We start from the raw sequence: 16,306 nt of genomic DNA, 5'->3' as shown, positions 1-16,306 counted from the left end.
CTCAATGTCCAATGACTATGAAACTATGAAAACTTTCAAATATTAATTGACTTTTATTGGCCCGACAAACAACTTTTACTCGCGCAGATGCCAATATCTGTTGTGGCCTGTGGGCAAAAGAGAAATGGGAACTTTTAAATGATATCTTTTGAACAGCAGCAACACATCAGCAAGCAAAGAGGGAAGAGAGCCTCAAAGTGGTTCACAGATACTATCGAGACAGACAGACATAAAGAGAGTCAGACAGACAGAGTGCATCTCAGCATTCAATGCTTGCTATCAACACCATTAGTGTGAGATGGACCAAACTTGCCTTCCCTGCAGTGCGGCACTGAAGGGTGCAGTCACCGACATGCTTTTGCAACTTTCTCCCATTTCCCCCCCCCCCAAAAAGCTCCCACAGGCCTTATCCTAATACTATGTTGTGCCTTTTATCCCCGCCCCCACCACCACCAGCACTCTGCTATTGCCATTCTGTTGACTGCGACCTCCTCCCTCTTTTGCCTGCTTTTCACTGTGAAATGGAGCCCTTCTCAATCACACAGCGCTGCTGGCCTGCTCTTTATTTCACTCGTCTTTTTTCTTCTATTTTGTCCCTTCTCTTTCTCTCTGGCTGGGAGCTTATCTGAGAGGCTCAGCTGTTGGTCGACTGTCCACAGAGAGCCCCGGGCCACAACAAAAAAAAAAATTCGGGAAAATATAGCTACTCTGTGGCGTGGCTTTATTTATGTTAAGTACTGAGACACTTCAACTATTTACCGTAACCTCAACTTGAAATGTGTGAAACGATAAGCTCTCCATTCTCCCGCTGGAATGATGCGCCACTGAAATGCTTCTGAAATTGAGTCAAGGGAGAGAGGTGATGGCTCTCTTTTGAGTATGGGGAGGGCGGGTGTGTGTGTGTGGGGCGGGGGGGTAATAATATATCTGCACTGTCCAATAAAAAACATGCATCCCCAAAATGTCAGCTTGCCACAGAATGTATCGCAGCCGTGTGAGAGCTTGCAATGATGCGTTTTCAGACAGTTTGTTGGACATTTCTGACCTAAGATGTGGGGGAGTTTTCTCAACTTTTAAAACCGTTATTTGAACCTAAAAACAAGAGAAAATAGTCTAAACAATAAACACGTTCATGTTTTGAAGCTGCAGCAGCATTGCGTTGAATTTTCACTTTCATCTCCTGGCATTGCCTATTGTAATATTTTAACGATTACCAAAAGGCAATATGTTTCTAAATATGACTACGACCAACCAAACATGTTGGGTGGAGACTGTTTAGTTGGGAGGCAGCTGATCGTGCATCAAGCCAACAAAGTAAAACAAAGATATAGCCTTCTCTTTCAAAAGTAGAGTCTGACAGCTTAAACTAAATCAATTACTCTTACAGCATTGATTTTAACATCCTCGCAAAAACTGGGAAGCCTTGCTTGTAAGAGAAGTTGTTTAAATTCCCTTTCCATGAAAACCACTGCCCTATTAACTGCTGACATCATAGCTTTAAACGTTCAGTAAAGCAACACTTTGGCTGAAGTGACGGCTGATGGTATGAGATGGCTGTGACAGCAGCTGGATAGTGCAGGGCTATCATCACTACTTGAGGACTGAGCTGGAGCTGGAATGGATTTGAGTTAAGTGAGATGGTACTGGGAGGTGGAAAAGGAGACATGTGCAAGTAGGGTTTTGGCTGGCGGGTAAACACATGTGAAGCTGCTTCAGCGCTATTTCTCCATCCAGATGCTGCAATGCAGTGCTTGTTGGCAATGTGCCTCTAGCGTCGGGCTCAGTCTTAATTGCCGCCCCGCTCCAAGGGGCTGACCCCACCAACCGCTCCGTCTTATGGCGCAGTCACACCTGAAACCTGCCTGAAGACATTCACACGCTGTTGCCAAGAGCAGGGGGAGAGCACGGGAAGGGTTGTAAACATAACAGGACAGGCTTACAACAGCTGTCCACGGAATTCAATCAAACCTTTCACAGTCATTGACCTCGATCATTGTCCTTGAATAATAAAATGTATTTATTTATTGTTGCCAAATTATGGCAACAATAATCACTGACCAGATTAGTCTCTATATTATAATACATATAATAGAAGTTGACACACTTGTGTTAGCCATAGCATCTATTTTGTCAATGTTCCTCCACTAACAAAGACCTAAAGACAGACACACACACACACACACACACACACACACACACACACACACACAAAGCATCTCATTCTAGACATTGATAGAATACATTATATTCTATACATTACATTCGCAGTGTTTCACTCAGGGTGAGTACACATGTGAGCAGTGGTGGGACGTGTGTTTTAGACCTAGGCCTTCTATGAGTGCTGTATAGTCCACATCACGGGCGGACTGGGGGGAAAAAAAGTGTCCTTGGAGTTTATTGTCACAGACCGACCCCCTCAATACCCGGCACGTTCATACAGTCAACCATGTGTGGACACGGGGAATGGGGACCGGCCCGCGGAGCCGCTCCACCACTACGACGAGAAAAAAAGAGGAGACGCTGCCGTTGAGCAATGCGCGTTGACCGACCCCCGAAGCCTCTTCTAACTCCCCCGCCGAGCAACGCACAACGCCTCTCTGCCGGTCACATTTAGAACAAAACAATCCTACAAAACCGCGGCACTGAAACCCTGCACAGTGCACACACAGGACATTGCAGCACACCGGTGGCAGCTGTGTACTTGGCGCGGGGAGCGGCACCAGCAGCCCCAGTGCAGCAGCAGCAGCAGCAACAGTGCTGAGGCTTGTTTGTGATTCAATACGACTGCAAATGTAACAGTAACACAAGCAGCTTTTCACTCACCAGACGCACATAACCCTCTGTGGGAAAGGGGTCATCGATAAATCCAGTAAATCTTGAGATTCTAGGTTCTAGATCTTAGCTTCACAGACCAATCACAGCGCATGATAATGGTCATGTGGGCCCTGTGACAAATCCGATGTCCAGACACTCAAGAAGGCTGTTTCATACATTTTAACCACACTACTTTTCTATAGAGGAACAGAGGTGAAATGTGATTGGATAAAAATACTAACCAGCTCCCTATAGCAAGGCATACAAGAGGCCTGGCGGAGCAGAGAAACAGATGAAGGCAGCTGTGCAATGAGAAAATAGGCCAATAGGGAAAAATAATTATAATACATGTAGTGTATTTGTGAAAAACGATTACATTATAAAAAAAAGCTATAACTTTGTGATTCTATTCAGGCCTTCAGAGAAGGGTTAGAAGGCCCTGACGGAGTCAACTCATTGGGATTTCAACTGATAAGCAGGTGTGTTTTATAACCAATTTACATCTCCCCCAATATAACTTTAACCTTGAGACCTCATTTATTTTTAATACGACACTCAATCACCAAACACAAACCGCTCCATTTATTGATGAAGACCCACACTGAAACATCAACATACAGTAATGTCCTTTTGACCCTGTAATTTCCTACTTTGAGTGTCCCGTGTGAATCAATCCCATCGATGATGCCTTCCATGTCCGTGAAGGTATAGGGGGCTGACATCAATACCGCTTCATTCTCAGGAATTCAATATGTCAGCTGGACAAATACTCCAGATGCCTCAGCCAGCATGTCTGCCTTTGTTTGTCTACATCGGGAGGCGTGTTCCACATGCAGGATGTATTGGGTGAGCGGGTTGCAGTATTTTTCCTTGTGTGTCACATAGCCTCCAGGATAATATAATTAAGAATCTCCTTGTCCGTATGTTCCGAGGCAAAACTGTGAACCGTGTCAACCTGTGAATATGAGAGAAACCCTAATGCATTACAATCGGCTGAGAAGCCGGCTTGCGTCGCACAAATAATGTGAGATATCGCTATGAAATGCAAATTAAAAATAGTCTGAAGGAACACTTTTTCACTGCACGTGGGATCGCAAAGAGATTGCATCTTCACGGTGTGAAATCTCCTGAGTAATAGGAGCGATAACACAATATTGTTTTGGGTTAGAGTTAGTTTTGCGTCTCTGTGTGGTCGTTTTGTGGCCCTTTGCACTTTAAGCATCTTTCAATTAATTGTAGTGTTACCGGGAGTCACAAAATAAGCGCTACATGAATAGCAATTGGCAACCCTCATGAGTAATCTTTGACACGAGGGCTGCAAAAATTAATCAAATATGAATCACAATCATGACTTTGGCACCGCTGAAGGAGTTTGTGTCAACCGGCATGATGTCATCTCATTGTGTCCACAATCTGACCTGATGGCACTGATGACAGAAAACAAACAAACATCAGAATGAAATTGAGAGCGTTTCTTAAAAGATCCTCAGGGTAAATGAAGTTAGCAGGAATGTTGCAGGTGAAAATGAAAGCGGCGTTAATTTCAGGTAAAAGGTTGTGATACCAAATTAAATTTTGCACTGTGAATAAAGACCAGTCTGATAAGGAAGTAAAGATATATTTATAAGATGGTGTACGCAGTAAATGTGAAAGTGCAATACAATCACATTGCCCCTAAAATGAATGAATAACATTGATAAATAATTGTGATTTCCAAAAATAATCGTTACCATTATCATTACCATCATTACTATTTTTCCCCATACTGTGGTGTAGATCTCTCTCTCTCTCTCTCTCTCTCTCTCTCTCTCTCTCTCTCTCTCTCTCTCTCTCTCTCTCTCTCTCTCTCTCTCTATATATATATATATATATATATATATATATATATATATATATATATATATATATATATATTGAAGAAACTGCTCAGGAACAAGTGAACGAAAGTACTCAGAGTGAGAAGTAAAAAAAACAACAAAAGACTATATAAAAAGGAGCAAATCACTACGACTGACTGTTATAATAGAGGCACCTTCTAATTAAGCCTCTGAATGTACTCTTATATAATCATTAATAGCCCCTTAATGGAACCACCATTAAAAAAAACATTATAAAAACTGACATTCAATGATATAATGTTATCTTTGAACAACATTTAATTTATATTTCAAGAAAAACTTTTGGTTTCTTGGGAGCCAGCGTCTCATAGGATGTAATGGTCAACTGCAGTGGCTGGTACAGTCATGCACAACGTCCACCAAGTTCAAAAATTCCACATTTCTGTAACTGTAATGGTTTGTTTGGCCACCGCCATCTTTAACATCTACTCTGATAAACATATCTCCTGGTCTGCTGCATCATCTTTCATATTATATGCCACTAATTATGTGCCCTCGATTCTTGTACCTTCTGGACAGAAAAATAAATGCTATTTTCAAGCTTGTTTCCGAAGGGTGTGAAGAAAAACATTTTCAGTGCGAGGCACCGCATGATGTTTGTGTTCGCTGCGTCTTCTCTCGTCGTCTTGCTCATGCTGTTTTCGAGCATCTGCAAAGCGTCATCGTTCTCTTTTTTTTCTCACATTCATCAAGACCTGTGTGTAGCAAATAAAATAGATATAGGCGGCCCAAAAAGCAATTGCCCGCTTTCAAATGCAAAGTTTTTCTTGCCCTCTGGAACGCATATATGTCTCGAAGAATCTCAGCTCTTCCAGGTGCTGATAACACACCTGATCTCCAGCTGGATTTGGGATTGCAGTCGGCTGAAATCCCTCAGTTATGAGCAGTCGTCTGGCATCGACTCGGGTGTTTAGCATTCAACGGCGTCCTCCTGCTTGACTCCGCTTGTCGCCCGGGCTTCGTTACAGCCTCTCAGGGACCCCAACGGCCCTTTGAAGTTGACGTCTGCTCTGCGCCATTACAGCCAACATAAAGCAGAGTCGGTCAGACTGCATCGTTTAGTGTAACCGTTCTTATCGCTACTTGCAATTTATTTGCTTTCAATATTTTTGGAATGACTTATTTTGCGGCTCTGTGAGCTTGAAAGCCGGTATTAAAGCTGTTGGTGTACACCGACGACACAGCATGTGACTCTTTCCATGAAGTAAACTGATGAGGTGAATCCAGGTAGAAACCATTATTCCTGATGGATTTTTCGTCGCTAAAATTTAAAAATGATCCCATAGGAGTGGGGATGGTGAAAAGTTGGCGTCGAGATGGGGAGTGCGCAATAGCACCTGCAACTTTGGTACATTTGGTTAGTATTTATGCTCTCTGTAGGGACGGAAATCGTCCCTCGAATCAGTGTGTGACGGTGGTGTTGGTGTAGCAATGAAAAGAAAAGCTGGTCCTGAGGAGGGAGTGACTTTCATAAACACAACATGGTTCCACAGGTACATTCAAATTAGATTTCCGTGATCATGCAGCCTCTCAGCGTCGTGCTGAACGATAGCCGGAGCAGGTGTTGCTCTGAGCGTTGGCACATCAAATGAGAAAAAGAGCTCAGTTCATGGATTGGCTGCTGACCTCAGTGACATTCAGTACAGACAGTTTATACTAAAGAAGCTTTTGTAATCATGAATAACTCCTCCTTTATGCTATAACCTCATTTCTGTAATGGACCATAATTAAATTGAGAAAGTTAAGTGTAGTAGTAGACAACAGTTTATGATACGTCCTGTTTGGTAAAGATAAAAAGCCATGCATGGATACAATGGAGGCCCTTCTTCTTGGTATACATCAGCTTAAATGTATATTTTTTAAATATCCCCCTTTTGATAAAAGTTTCTTGTCAGCTAATCATGAAAAAAGTAGTATTGATAGTTACAAAACAGCAAATAAAGAATAGCTTGTTGCTTTGTATTTCCCTAAGAGGCAGACTATTAGATGCAAAGTATTGACTTTTTTGCCTGAAGCTGGATACAAAGGGCTTTTTAAAAGCTCACCGATTTCTTTAGAAGAATCCCAAAAATGCAAACAAATATTTGCTTGTGCTGCATGTTTATTATTGTATAGTGCAAGATGAATATAAATACACACCTGTCCTTCAAGCTAGGCCTGTTTTAATTCAGAGGATAACAAGGAGACGTATTGAAAAATTAGACTAATTCCAACAAGCAACAGAAAGAAAAAAGGCATAATGCTAATCTACGGGCATTTTATAAGCTGCCGTTGCAACAAAGTTAGACAAGCATAAAAGTAAACTAAACTGATATGTGTGGCAAGAAAGAGACACACTAATGGTAATAAATAAGGCCCAAGTATTAAATAGAAAGACTTAGTGCAGTCATGGGAATCACTTTGTCCTGGTATTTACTTTTATGCCTTCAGATGCGTCTCCTCTAAGCTCCGCTCGCATCCATCTATTCCAATTAGTCTAAGTCCTGCCGAAGTATGACTTCCTGCAGCCTCCTCTCCGTTATGATGGTTGAGCACTGAGATTTGAAAGAGTTAGTTTCTTAGACATTAGCATTCTTAAAATGCATTCATCCATGTTATTTGCCATTCACTGCATGGCTGGGATTCCAGAAGTGAGTGTCCACAGGTCGATGGGAAAAGGTTACACAACAGTGGTAATTAATGTGCACATGTGACATGAGTTGAGAGTAACTATGTTTAATGTGTAACAACATCTTTGAAATAAATATTTCAACAGGAATCTTGTTGTGCAGCTAAGGAAAATCTGTCATTTTACCCGAAAAACAAAGTCAGATGTATCCGTGTTAAACTCGCTGTCTTAAAACGATCACCCGTATCAGTTACTGACATATTTTTCACAATAGCCCACACCCAATTGATGTAAAATTGTTTTAATGTCATGGAGAAAAAGAAGAAAAATAGTAAAATCGAAGTATTCATCTAATGGTTTGTAGTGTATTTGTTGAAAACAATGAAGCTGTGCACTTCCAGGTATGCTTTCGAGCAAAAGAGAGAAGTGATTTTACCCCAAAATGTCAGTTACATCTCATGATTTTCACTAACATTAAAGTTAGCCTTTAAAAATCCAACATGTAATGTGTGTGGTCATAGTATGTACATTTAAACCCTTTATGATTTGTCACAGCATCCTAGCAAAACTCTGAAAAAGGTCCTAGATTATTTTAATTGTTCAGTTTTAGAACCCTAAACTGCAATTTCCATCCAGATCCAGCATGTCCTCAGACATCAGCAGCAGTCCGTCAGACATCGCAGGCAGTGAATGCATTTTGGAAGATGATTTCTGAAAACACCAATATAAGGAGCAGGAATCGTGAGTCATGTGTGCTCTAGTCTATTTCAAAGGAAATAAGCTGCTGCGAGGGAGATGTGTTATTAACTCAGACACAACACCCCTGCTACCACTGAAGAAAACAGTGAAGGATTCAGTTGCTTCAAAAGAAGAAAGGCTGAATTTAAGAGTATATATATATGAGGCGGCTGGCGTATGGAAAAGTCCAGTCAGGTGGGAATGTGCATTTGTGTCTCAAAGATAAAAACGACACTGGAGCGTTATCTGCAGCGTCTCACAGCCTGCAGCTGCTCTTAAGAGTTGAATGCTGATAGTGTGGCTTCAGTGTCAATATGAGCCTCATTTTATAGTAATGCACGAAATATCTTTCATACGATATCTCATCAGCTTTCATAGTGATTACACATTTTTCAGATAGTGGATCTCATTACAACTCGGAGGCTAAAACTGTTTTCAGACAGCAGGAGCTCAGCCCGGCGTGGACAGGAGGGCCGTTATTTCACTTCAGGAGGCCAGGCGATGTCATTTTCTCCAGCATCATTTCTCGCAGAAGTTCAAGCCTGAAGGCCGGAAATTATGCCGTTGTTGCACCGATTTAGCTTTTTCCTTCCTCAAAATGTGTTGCATGGCACATATAATGTGATCAAGTGAAAAAAAATAATAAATAGGTATGGAGCCAAGAGTACAAGTCAACAATGTTTTGCCATAAGGTGATTATCAGGTGAGGGTCTTACTGCAGTACTGCTGCAGCTGCTGTTCACATACGTTGTGGATTATCAAGCTTTTAATCTTTCCATACCAAAATGAATATGGATACCAATATGTATTACGATATTGCTGAACCAATGTTCCGGCTAAGGGTTTAGCAAAGCAGCATTATGTATTTTTGCTAAACATAACTCAGTTTTGCCTGTTGAATCATGAACAATTTAATAAAAATAGTCAATAAATAGTCTACATGTAGCAGAGGAGAGAAAGGTGAAGTGTAGATAAAGTCGGTACTCGTTACAAACAAGCTTGGTAGTAATAATAATAATATTATACTATTTGTAGAATTAGATTCCAGTGGTGGCTGCAAAGGATTAGGTCACAATTTTGTGATTCCAATAACTTCATATTGCTTTTAAAAAAGCAATCTATTTTTTTTATTTTTAGGTATCTGCTCAAACTATTTATATTAAACAAAAATATTCTGCTTCTATTCATATTTGCTGACATTTTGGCTTTCAAAAAAACACGTTAACTGCAGGTTTTGCTCTCCCACACATAAAGGCGCTATACTTTTACAGAAAGTTATTTAATTGAATGAATGGATTTATTTTTTTGAGACAACTTTATTATATGTCAAGATTGATATTGCAGCTAATGAAAAAAACACATAATTAGGCTTCAAGAAACTTAATCAAAAAAGTATCAATATTAACTTTTAAAAGATCAGACATGAAATATATTTATTAATGTAAAGCGTGTGATTTCCTCTCCATGTCATGAAATGCTCTGAAGTCCCAGACATATGAGAGCATGCAACGCTCTCAACGTTCGCCACGGCCAAACGCTGACATTGCTGTTGCTCGAGCAATTAACAGGGACATGAACATTGAATAAGCTTCATGAAGCAGTACGCATGTTTATAATGAATATCATTTGGTGTGACAGATATTTCTCGACCCCTGAGAACCTTTTATCCTGCATCAATGATATACACGTGTGTCATGTAATCGGTAAATTAAAGGTTATAGAGAAAAAACATATCGTACTTAAGAGCAGACTAAATGTTTGGTCAAGTCTTCTCAAATCTTAACTAGCCGGTTTAGGGGAAACCTGAGCGCAGCATAACGACCAATGCTGCAGTGTTATAGTCCACAATTTGTATTCCTTGTGAACTTGGCATGCATCGTCTTCAGGGTGAGCCTGGTGCTAAACAAACAAGACAACCTTTGAAAGTAACCTCCCTTCCCTAGCGCACACAAAGAAACAAAAGAAAGTACAGGTGTGTTACCTATCCTCCTACCAGAAAACAGGAGAAACAAGGTTGAACAAAAAGGGCTTCTCACGCCAAAACCAAAACCATTCAACCACTGGAGTAAAGATATGTTTTCACAAGAGATATGAAGAATTTCCAAAATCAAGATTACATTTTTCAGCTTTAGAGTCATATTTTCTCTTTACACGTTTGCCTTATGACAACAGGGCCTCATTGTATAGAACGCTGAGAGTGTGTTGCAATTTTACATGTAACACATGGGTATATATCACATGCAAGTGCCTTTAAAAGATGAGATTAAGAAATGATGTATTATAAAGAAAATGACCCCACAACCCAAGAATCTGTGACATGCAGCATGTCCGGGTTGTAAGCTGGAGAGACAGGAGAGAGAGCGCCGGCCTCCAAAAGGTTCCCTCTTAAATAGCTGCCAAAAAAGAGCAAACATATAGAACAGCACCCCCTCAGGCAGGGAGGTGAACAGCATTCAGGTTCATCGTTCTCTTCTAGCGCTCTGGGTCAGAACAACTCATGATGGAGCGCTCTCTCCTGGGTGGTTGAAGTTGAAGGTACTGCATTTCCCAATGTCTCCTGCACATAATCCTGTCATGGCTGAGAAGCTTTCATTTCACTTTTAATGCACCGAGCACAATATTTGCATGTCAGGATGTGAACCATGTGTGTCTGTGTGTTTACATGGCTGCAAATGCTTACAACAAATGATGAAGATAACATCCATACTATTTTTCTATTTTTTTTCCCCATTGAGTATGTGATTAATCAGAACCTAAAATTAACATAAAATGCATGGAAGTACAATCTAATCCGTGTGCAAAGAAAAATAAGAGTGATTGAAAATCAGAGGTCAGTTTCTGAACCAGTGACGTCCGATACCTCCTTTACAATACAGTGAACTCTGGGCATTTAGTCCGCGTTTTGTGTTTCAAGAGGTCCAAACAATGTGTGTAATGATTGGGCATTGTAGGAGAAGTCCTACCCATTCGCTGGTCTGGTATGATGTAGATTGAGCTTTGTAGGGCCGCCTCAAGTCAAAATCACCTCCACTTTCATTTAAAGACCTTTAATCAGTGAGGGCAGGCCGGGGTTCAGGAAAGCAGAGTTCAAAGGCTCGTGTTGAAGGAAAAGAAAAATGTGCACCATTTGGACAAACCAGACCTTTCATAGCCTTGCAGTCCTTGCGACCAGAACTATAATTATCAACCTTTATTGTCATCCTTGTTTTCTCCCATACTACCTTTAAAATCAGCCCCTTCATTTAATATCTGCGCTGCCTTTATTATAGCTCGACCATAGCTGCAAGGATAAAACCTGTTGCAAAAATAATCCTAATAATTCTATAAAATGCTTCACTGTAATTTAAAACAGTGGAGGATGGAGCTAGAGTATATAGAAAGTACAGTGCCCTGTGTGAAAACTGTGCATCATCAACTCATAAAGTAAATGAAGACTATCGTGTAAGCGTTGGACATATAAAGAGCTAAAGTTGCTAAATTAGCAGAAATTAACCACCATGCATCTTGTAATATCAAATCTCTTAAAAAGGTATTGCATTGAGCAAGGGTTCATTTATTTTATTTAGGAATCAAAAATGTCATTTAAAAGATAAGAAAAGGAAATTTCTTCTTATGTGAACAGGCATTACCAATCCACTTGAAGGAGGCTATAAGTACCGTGTGCACATGCATTCACAGAATTAACAGTGGCTTACCTTAGTATTAACATGTTTTTTCATATTTGGTTTTCATGACCACAATGAGCACTATAAGCGGGTTCCACTGTACAACCATGTGCATGAATGCATTTCACCTGTGAGCATCAGTAGAGCCATTACAAATCTGTTCACTATCAAATAGAGTACCAAAACTCATCAAGCCCTGTTTGTTTGATCACAGAAAATAACGTGACCTTGAAATGGTATTATTTAGAAACACAATTTGAAGTATAAAGATTCACATCTTGGCAATTTTTAACAAAACCTATGAGGTTAAAAGACAGCTTGCATGTGCCACAGACCATGTATGGCAGTGTTACTGTGTCAAACAGAGGATATTCCAACAACTTGGGAAAATAAATTGCAATTCTCTGTAAAAGGTTAGATGTCAGAAGTATTTCTCCCTTTTATCCTTTCGCAGAGACGTCACATAAAAGACATGACCCTCTGAGGGTTAAAATACCACTTTAACACTGCAGCTGAGTCGGAGTTTCACCTTTAAGATGACCTTTTTGCACGGTACGTATAGACAGGTTTTGCAGGAACCAAAAGGGACTGGTTATAAAACCAGGCAGGAATTTTGAGCAAAGGAATATTTGATTAGAAAATAAGTGCTCAAAGCAACTTTGGTGGACAATCACATTAAAAAAAAAGACATTTTATATATTTGTTTTAGAGGGACAGAAGGGAATTAAGATCTCTCAAGATCAAATCCAAGAAAAAGGATCTAATATTGTGAGGGCCCATCTGTGCTACATTTTTTGTGTGCCATCACCATGTTAGCAAGAAAAGACGACAGAGGAAATATGTTTTTTTTGATGAGATATTCTAAGTTGTTCACACATAATTGGGCTCAGCAAGTAACTATGATTATTCTACTTTTGAAATCTATAAGAAAATATTTGTTGACAACCTTCTTCGATAACAAGAACTACACAAAAGTATTTTTGACAACATAATAGTTGGATACAAATTATACTATTTATCAACAAATAAAATGTGGAGTCATTGTCCTGATTGGTAAAGCATCTCATCTTCAGAAGCTACAGTTAATGGACTAAATGCATTGCAGCACAAAACAGACGGAACAAACAATGAAAAGCTTGTAACGTCCTGTGTTTTCTACGCGTGTCTTCCCGGGCTTTCCTGATTGTTTATTCCCTTCACCTGTTCTCGTTCCAGACTCCTCCCTCCTTGTGTGCCTTCCTGCTGTGTGATTGTAAAGCCCCGCCCACATTGTCCACCTGTGACCTGTTGCCCGTCTTCTCTCGTGTATGTAGTCGGTGTCTTTTGCTTGTCAGTTGCAGGATTGTCTTCTTTTTCTTCCCGAATGTTGGCTCGCCTTAAAGCGGTAGTTTTCTAGTGTCTGTTTCCCGTACCGGTCTGTTCCCTTGGTTTGTAACTTTGATGAAGTAAAGCACTATTTAATTTTGTTTCTCGCCTGCAACGCTAACTTAACATCGTGTGAATGATGTTTCAGGGAGTTATTTCACACTTATAGGTGGGAAGGAGTACTGTATTTATGTAGGCTGTCAACCATCTAAATCATCTCATAGCTGAAGAAGTATTAAAGTAGCTTTGTAGCTTTGGTCCAATTGGAGATGTCTCAACTGTTGGAACCTCCAACTTGCGCCATTATCACAACAAAACACCAGTTTGTCCCCTATTCAGGTTTATGACCCCATAGCTGCAGAATGACATTCCCATCAGCATCAGCTGTCTTGTGTGCTAATTGGGAAATATTAGCATGCATAGGATAATAAATATTTAATGATTGATGACTTAATTTTCACTGACATTGCTGCTTTATAACGTCACACACTAATGGCACAACACATCATTGCATTAAAGTCACGGATTTTACTCTGATGGTTGCACCCTCTACTTTTTACGATTTATAGTTGCCTGGAATGCATGTCATGTTCTTCACACAGTGTTACGTCACCAATGTTAAACTGCAGCTGTGGTTTACCTTTTTGCAAATCACTCAAGTGAGGACAGTGTTCTTTGAATGCATTATGAAAATGCTACTAAGTGGTTATGAAAGCTCATGAGTGAAATGACAGCCCTGCTGCACTAAATGGACTAACCTGACCCGGCAGATTGGTTCCACAGAACCTTTTGAGAAGCACGCATGGGGGGGGGGGGGAAGAAATTGTAAAGGGCAGGCACGTTCAAAAACACTTGGCAGGTGATTGACTAAACCATCCGTCAATCAAATTCTTTTCAAAGCAACATTTTCATATCAAAAGCCTTGGCCCGTTCATGCAGCCGAGCCCTTAAATGAACGCGACTGCTCTGCTGTTTGCATGACATGCCTGAGTAGACGGGGACCTATGATGTGTTTTCTTCTTTACCACCGATGAAGAGAAGCTCGCGTGTGAGATAAATGTTGCTTTGAAACCATAATTTATGTGGAAAGAGAATCGCTTATTGCATCCTTTTGATATGGCTTCTTCCAAGGTAAATATTATTCAAGCACACGCCACCGTATGTGACGTCTTGACATCATTTGCTTTGGAAATTAAATGTTTGCTGACAAGTCAGTCTGATTAAAGTGCCCCTAAAGTGAGAATATCAGATGGATGGAAACAAGAAAGCACTTTTGTGCCCAGGGAAGTGGCCGCAGTCTGATAAATCTTTGCCATCTGACGTTTTCTTTATCCCCAGCTGACAAAGCGATAGTAGCTTATCATGATGATTTGGTCTGATCTTGTATCCAAGATTAGATCATCACTGCTTCTATACATACCTATATGCAATCATTCTCCACATTTTCCTTTGTGAAAAGTGACCTCATGTTACACAAAGAAATCACTGAGAGGTTTTAACACAGAGAATGAAGCGTTCATGCCCAACTTCCTTCCTGAATTCACTGTTGTACAACTGCGGGTTAATGTCTTGACCTTCTTTAATTACACCAATTACTCGACCATCAAGCTTTACTTTAAGTCCCAAAACAACCACCTCCATCCTTCACTTTAAAATCTATTACCAAGAAACAAGTCAATAAGACATTAACACAAGGCCTCATCTGAAAAGCACTCAACTCACTCTGTGTCTTCAGTTATAATCAAATGTATTTCTTTTACAGATGAACATGCAACATATGTGGAATGTCACAAGTTATACGTTTGAGTATTATAAAAACACGTAGACCAGTTGTTGTCGCCTCAACAGAGCACAAATCTTCCGGTTAGAAGTCTTGTGTGTTTTGACCCAACTCCACCCTGCCCACACTTTGTGTATTTTTGTTCTGCGTCTTCTCACGTCTGAACGTAATGGTACGAAGCGCCGAGTGTCATGTTGACATTAGCGAGGTTGTTACTTGACACATTTCCAAACACAACGGTTAGTAAAGCGCTTTACAAATACATTTATTGTTATCAAAAAGGCAATTCAAATGTTTTCGACCTTTCAGCCTTTTACCGTGCAGGATGTTTGACAGAATACAGTTATTGAAATGCTGGAACTTTGAAATGTTTTGATTGTATGGCCTTTTGTTCATTTAATTACTATCCAGCACACACACACACACACACACACACACACACTCAACCCCTCTTTCCCCTCTGAAACTCGACTGGCGAGTATCAATAATCCAAACTGAACCACTGCTGAGACGCCCCATTGCGCTGTGCCAACGCTGTCAGGCGTTGGTGTCACAAAACCATAAATTAGTTGTTTGTTTTTTTTGGTGAGATGACAATGAGGGAAGGGGTTAGCAAAGGAATTGTTCGTAGTCATGTCGTTGAATGATCTCACAACATAAATTGTATTATCCTTATGTCTGTTTCTTTCATTCCAAACTTGTTTTTCTGAACAGTGCTTTATGCTCTGAAGGTTATGAATTTTAAAATAAATTGGGTGTGTCAAAGATGCACCTGTTCTGCCTTTGTTCTTTGTGTGCTATTTTTACATGAGCACTTGTCTGTGGTGTTGAAGCAAGAGTAATTACAAACACTAGAGTCAAAAAGCTCAGTTGTTTGTCTTGCTGACACATTTAAATGTTTAAATAATCTGATGCAAAGTACAACTCACTGACAGACCTTTATATATATATATATATATATATATATATATATATTTATATATATATATATATATATATATATAGCCTCAGTGTTTTATTCTGCTTGAGCTTTTATCGCGCACGACAAAATCACACACATTGAATTTAATGTTTTAAAGCATGACTCTTTAAGCATTCGATTACATTAACCAAAAGCTCCAGGTCTGCTACAGCATTCCAGCGTGTTTGTATGATGTTGGTAATTAAGTCTGTCACCTAATCAGCTCTGCCACATTGTACCAGTACAAGTTCTCAACATTGCCTTTGAAAAATACATTAAGAATGATGTATTTGAGTTATAAGCTTCCCCGGGGGACTGAGAAAAACACACATAATACAATAATATGACCACTTGTTAAAGTCTGTTTGCATCTTTAATGTGAACCTCGAACTACGCAACCCTGTTTCTAAATGTTCCTGAACACAGCGTGAGCCAGACTGACTAATGTAATAAGGCTCGACGAGACGGATCCAAGGT

This window comes from Clinocottus analis, unplaced genomic scaffold (genome assembly GCF_023055335.1).
Source record: "Clinocottus analis isolate CAN_PGR_092001 unplaced genomic scaffold, fCliAna1.0.p SCAF_14, whole genome shotgun sequence".
In the NCBI taxonomy this organism is placed as follows: domain Eukaryota; kingdom Metazoa; phylum Chordata; class Actinopteri; order Perciformes; family Cottidae; genus Clinocottus; species Clinocottus analis.
Note: the sequence above shows the minus strand (reverse complement) of the source record.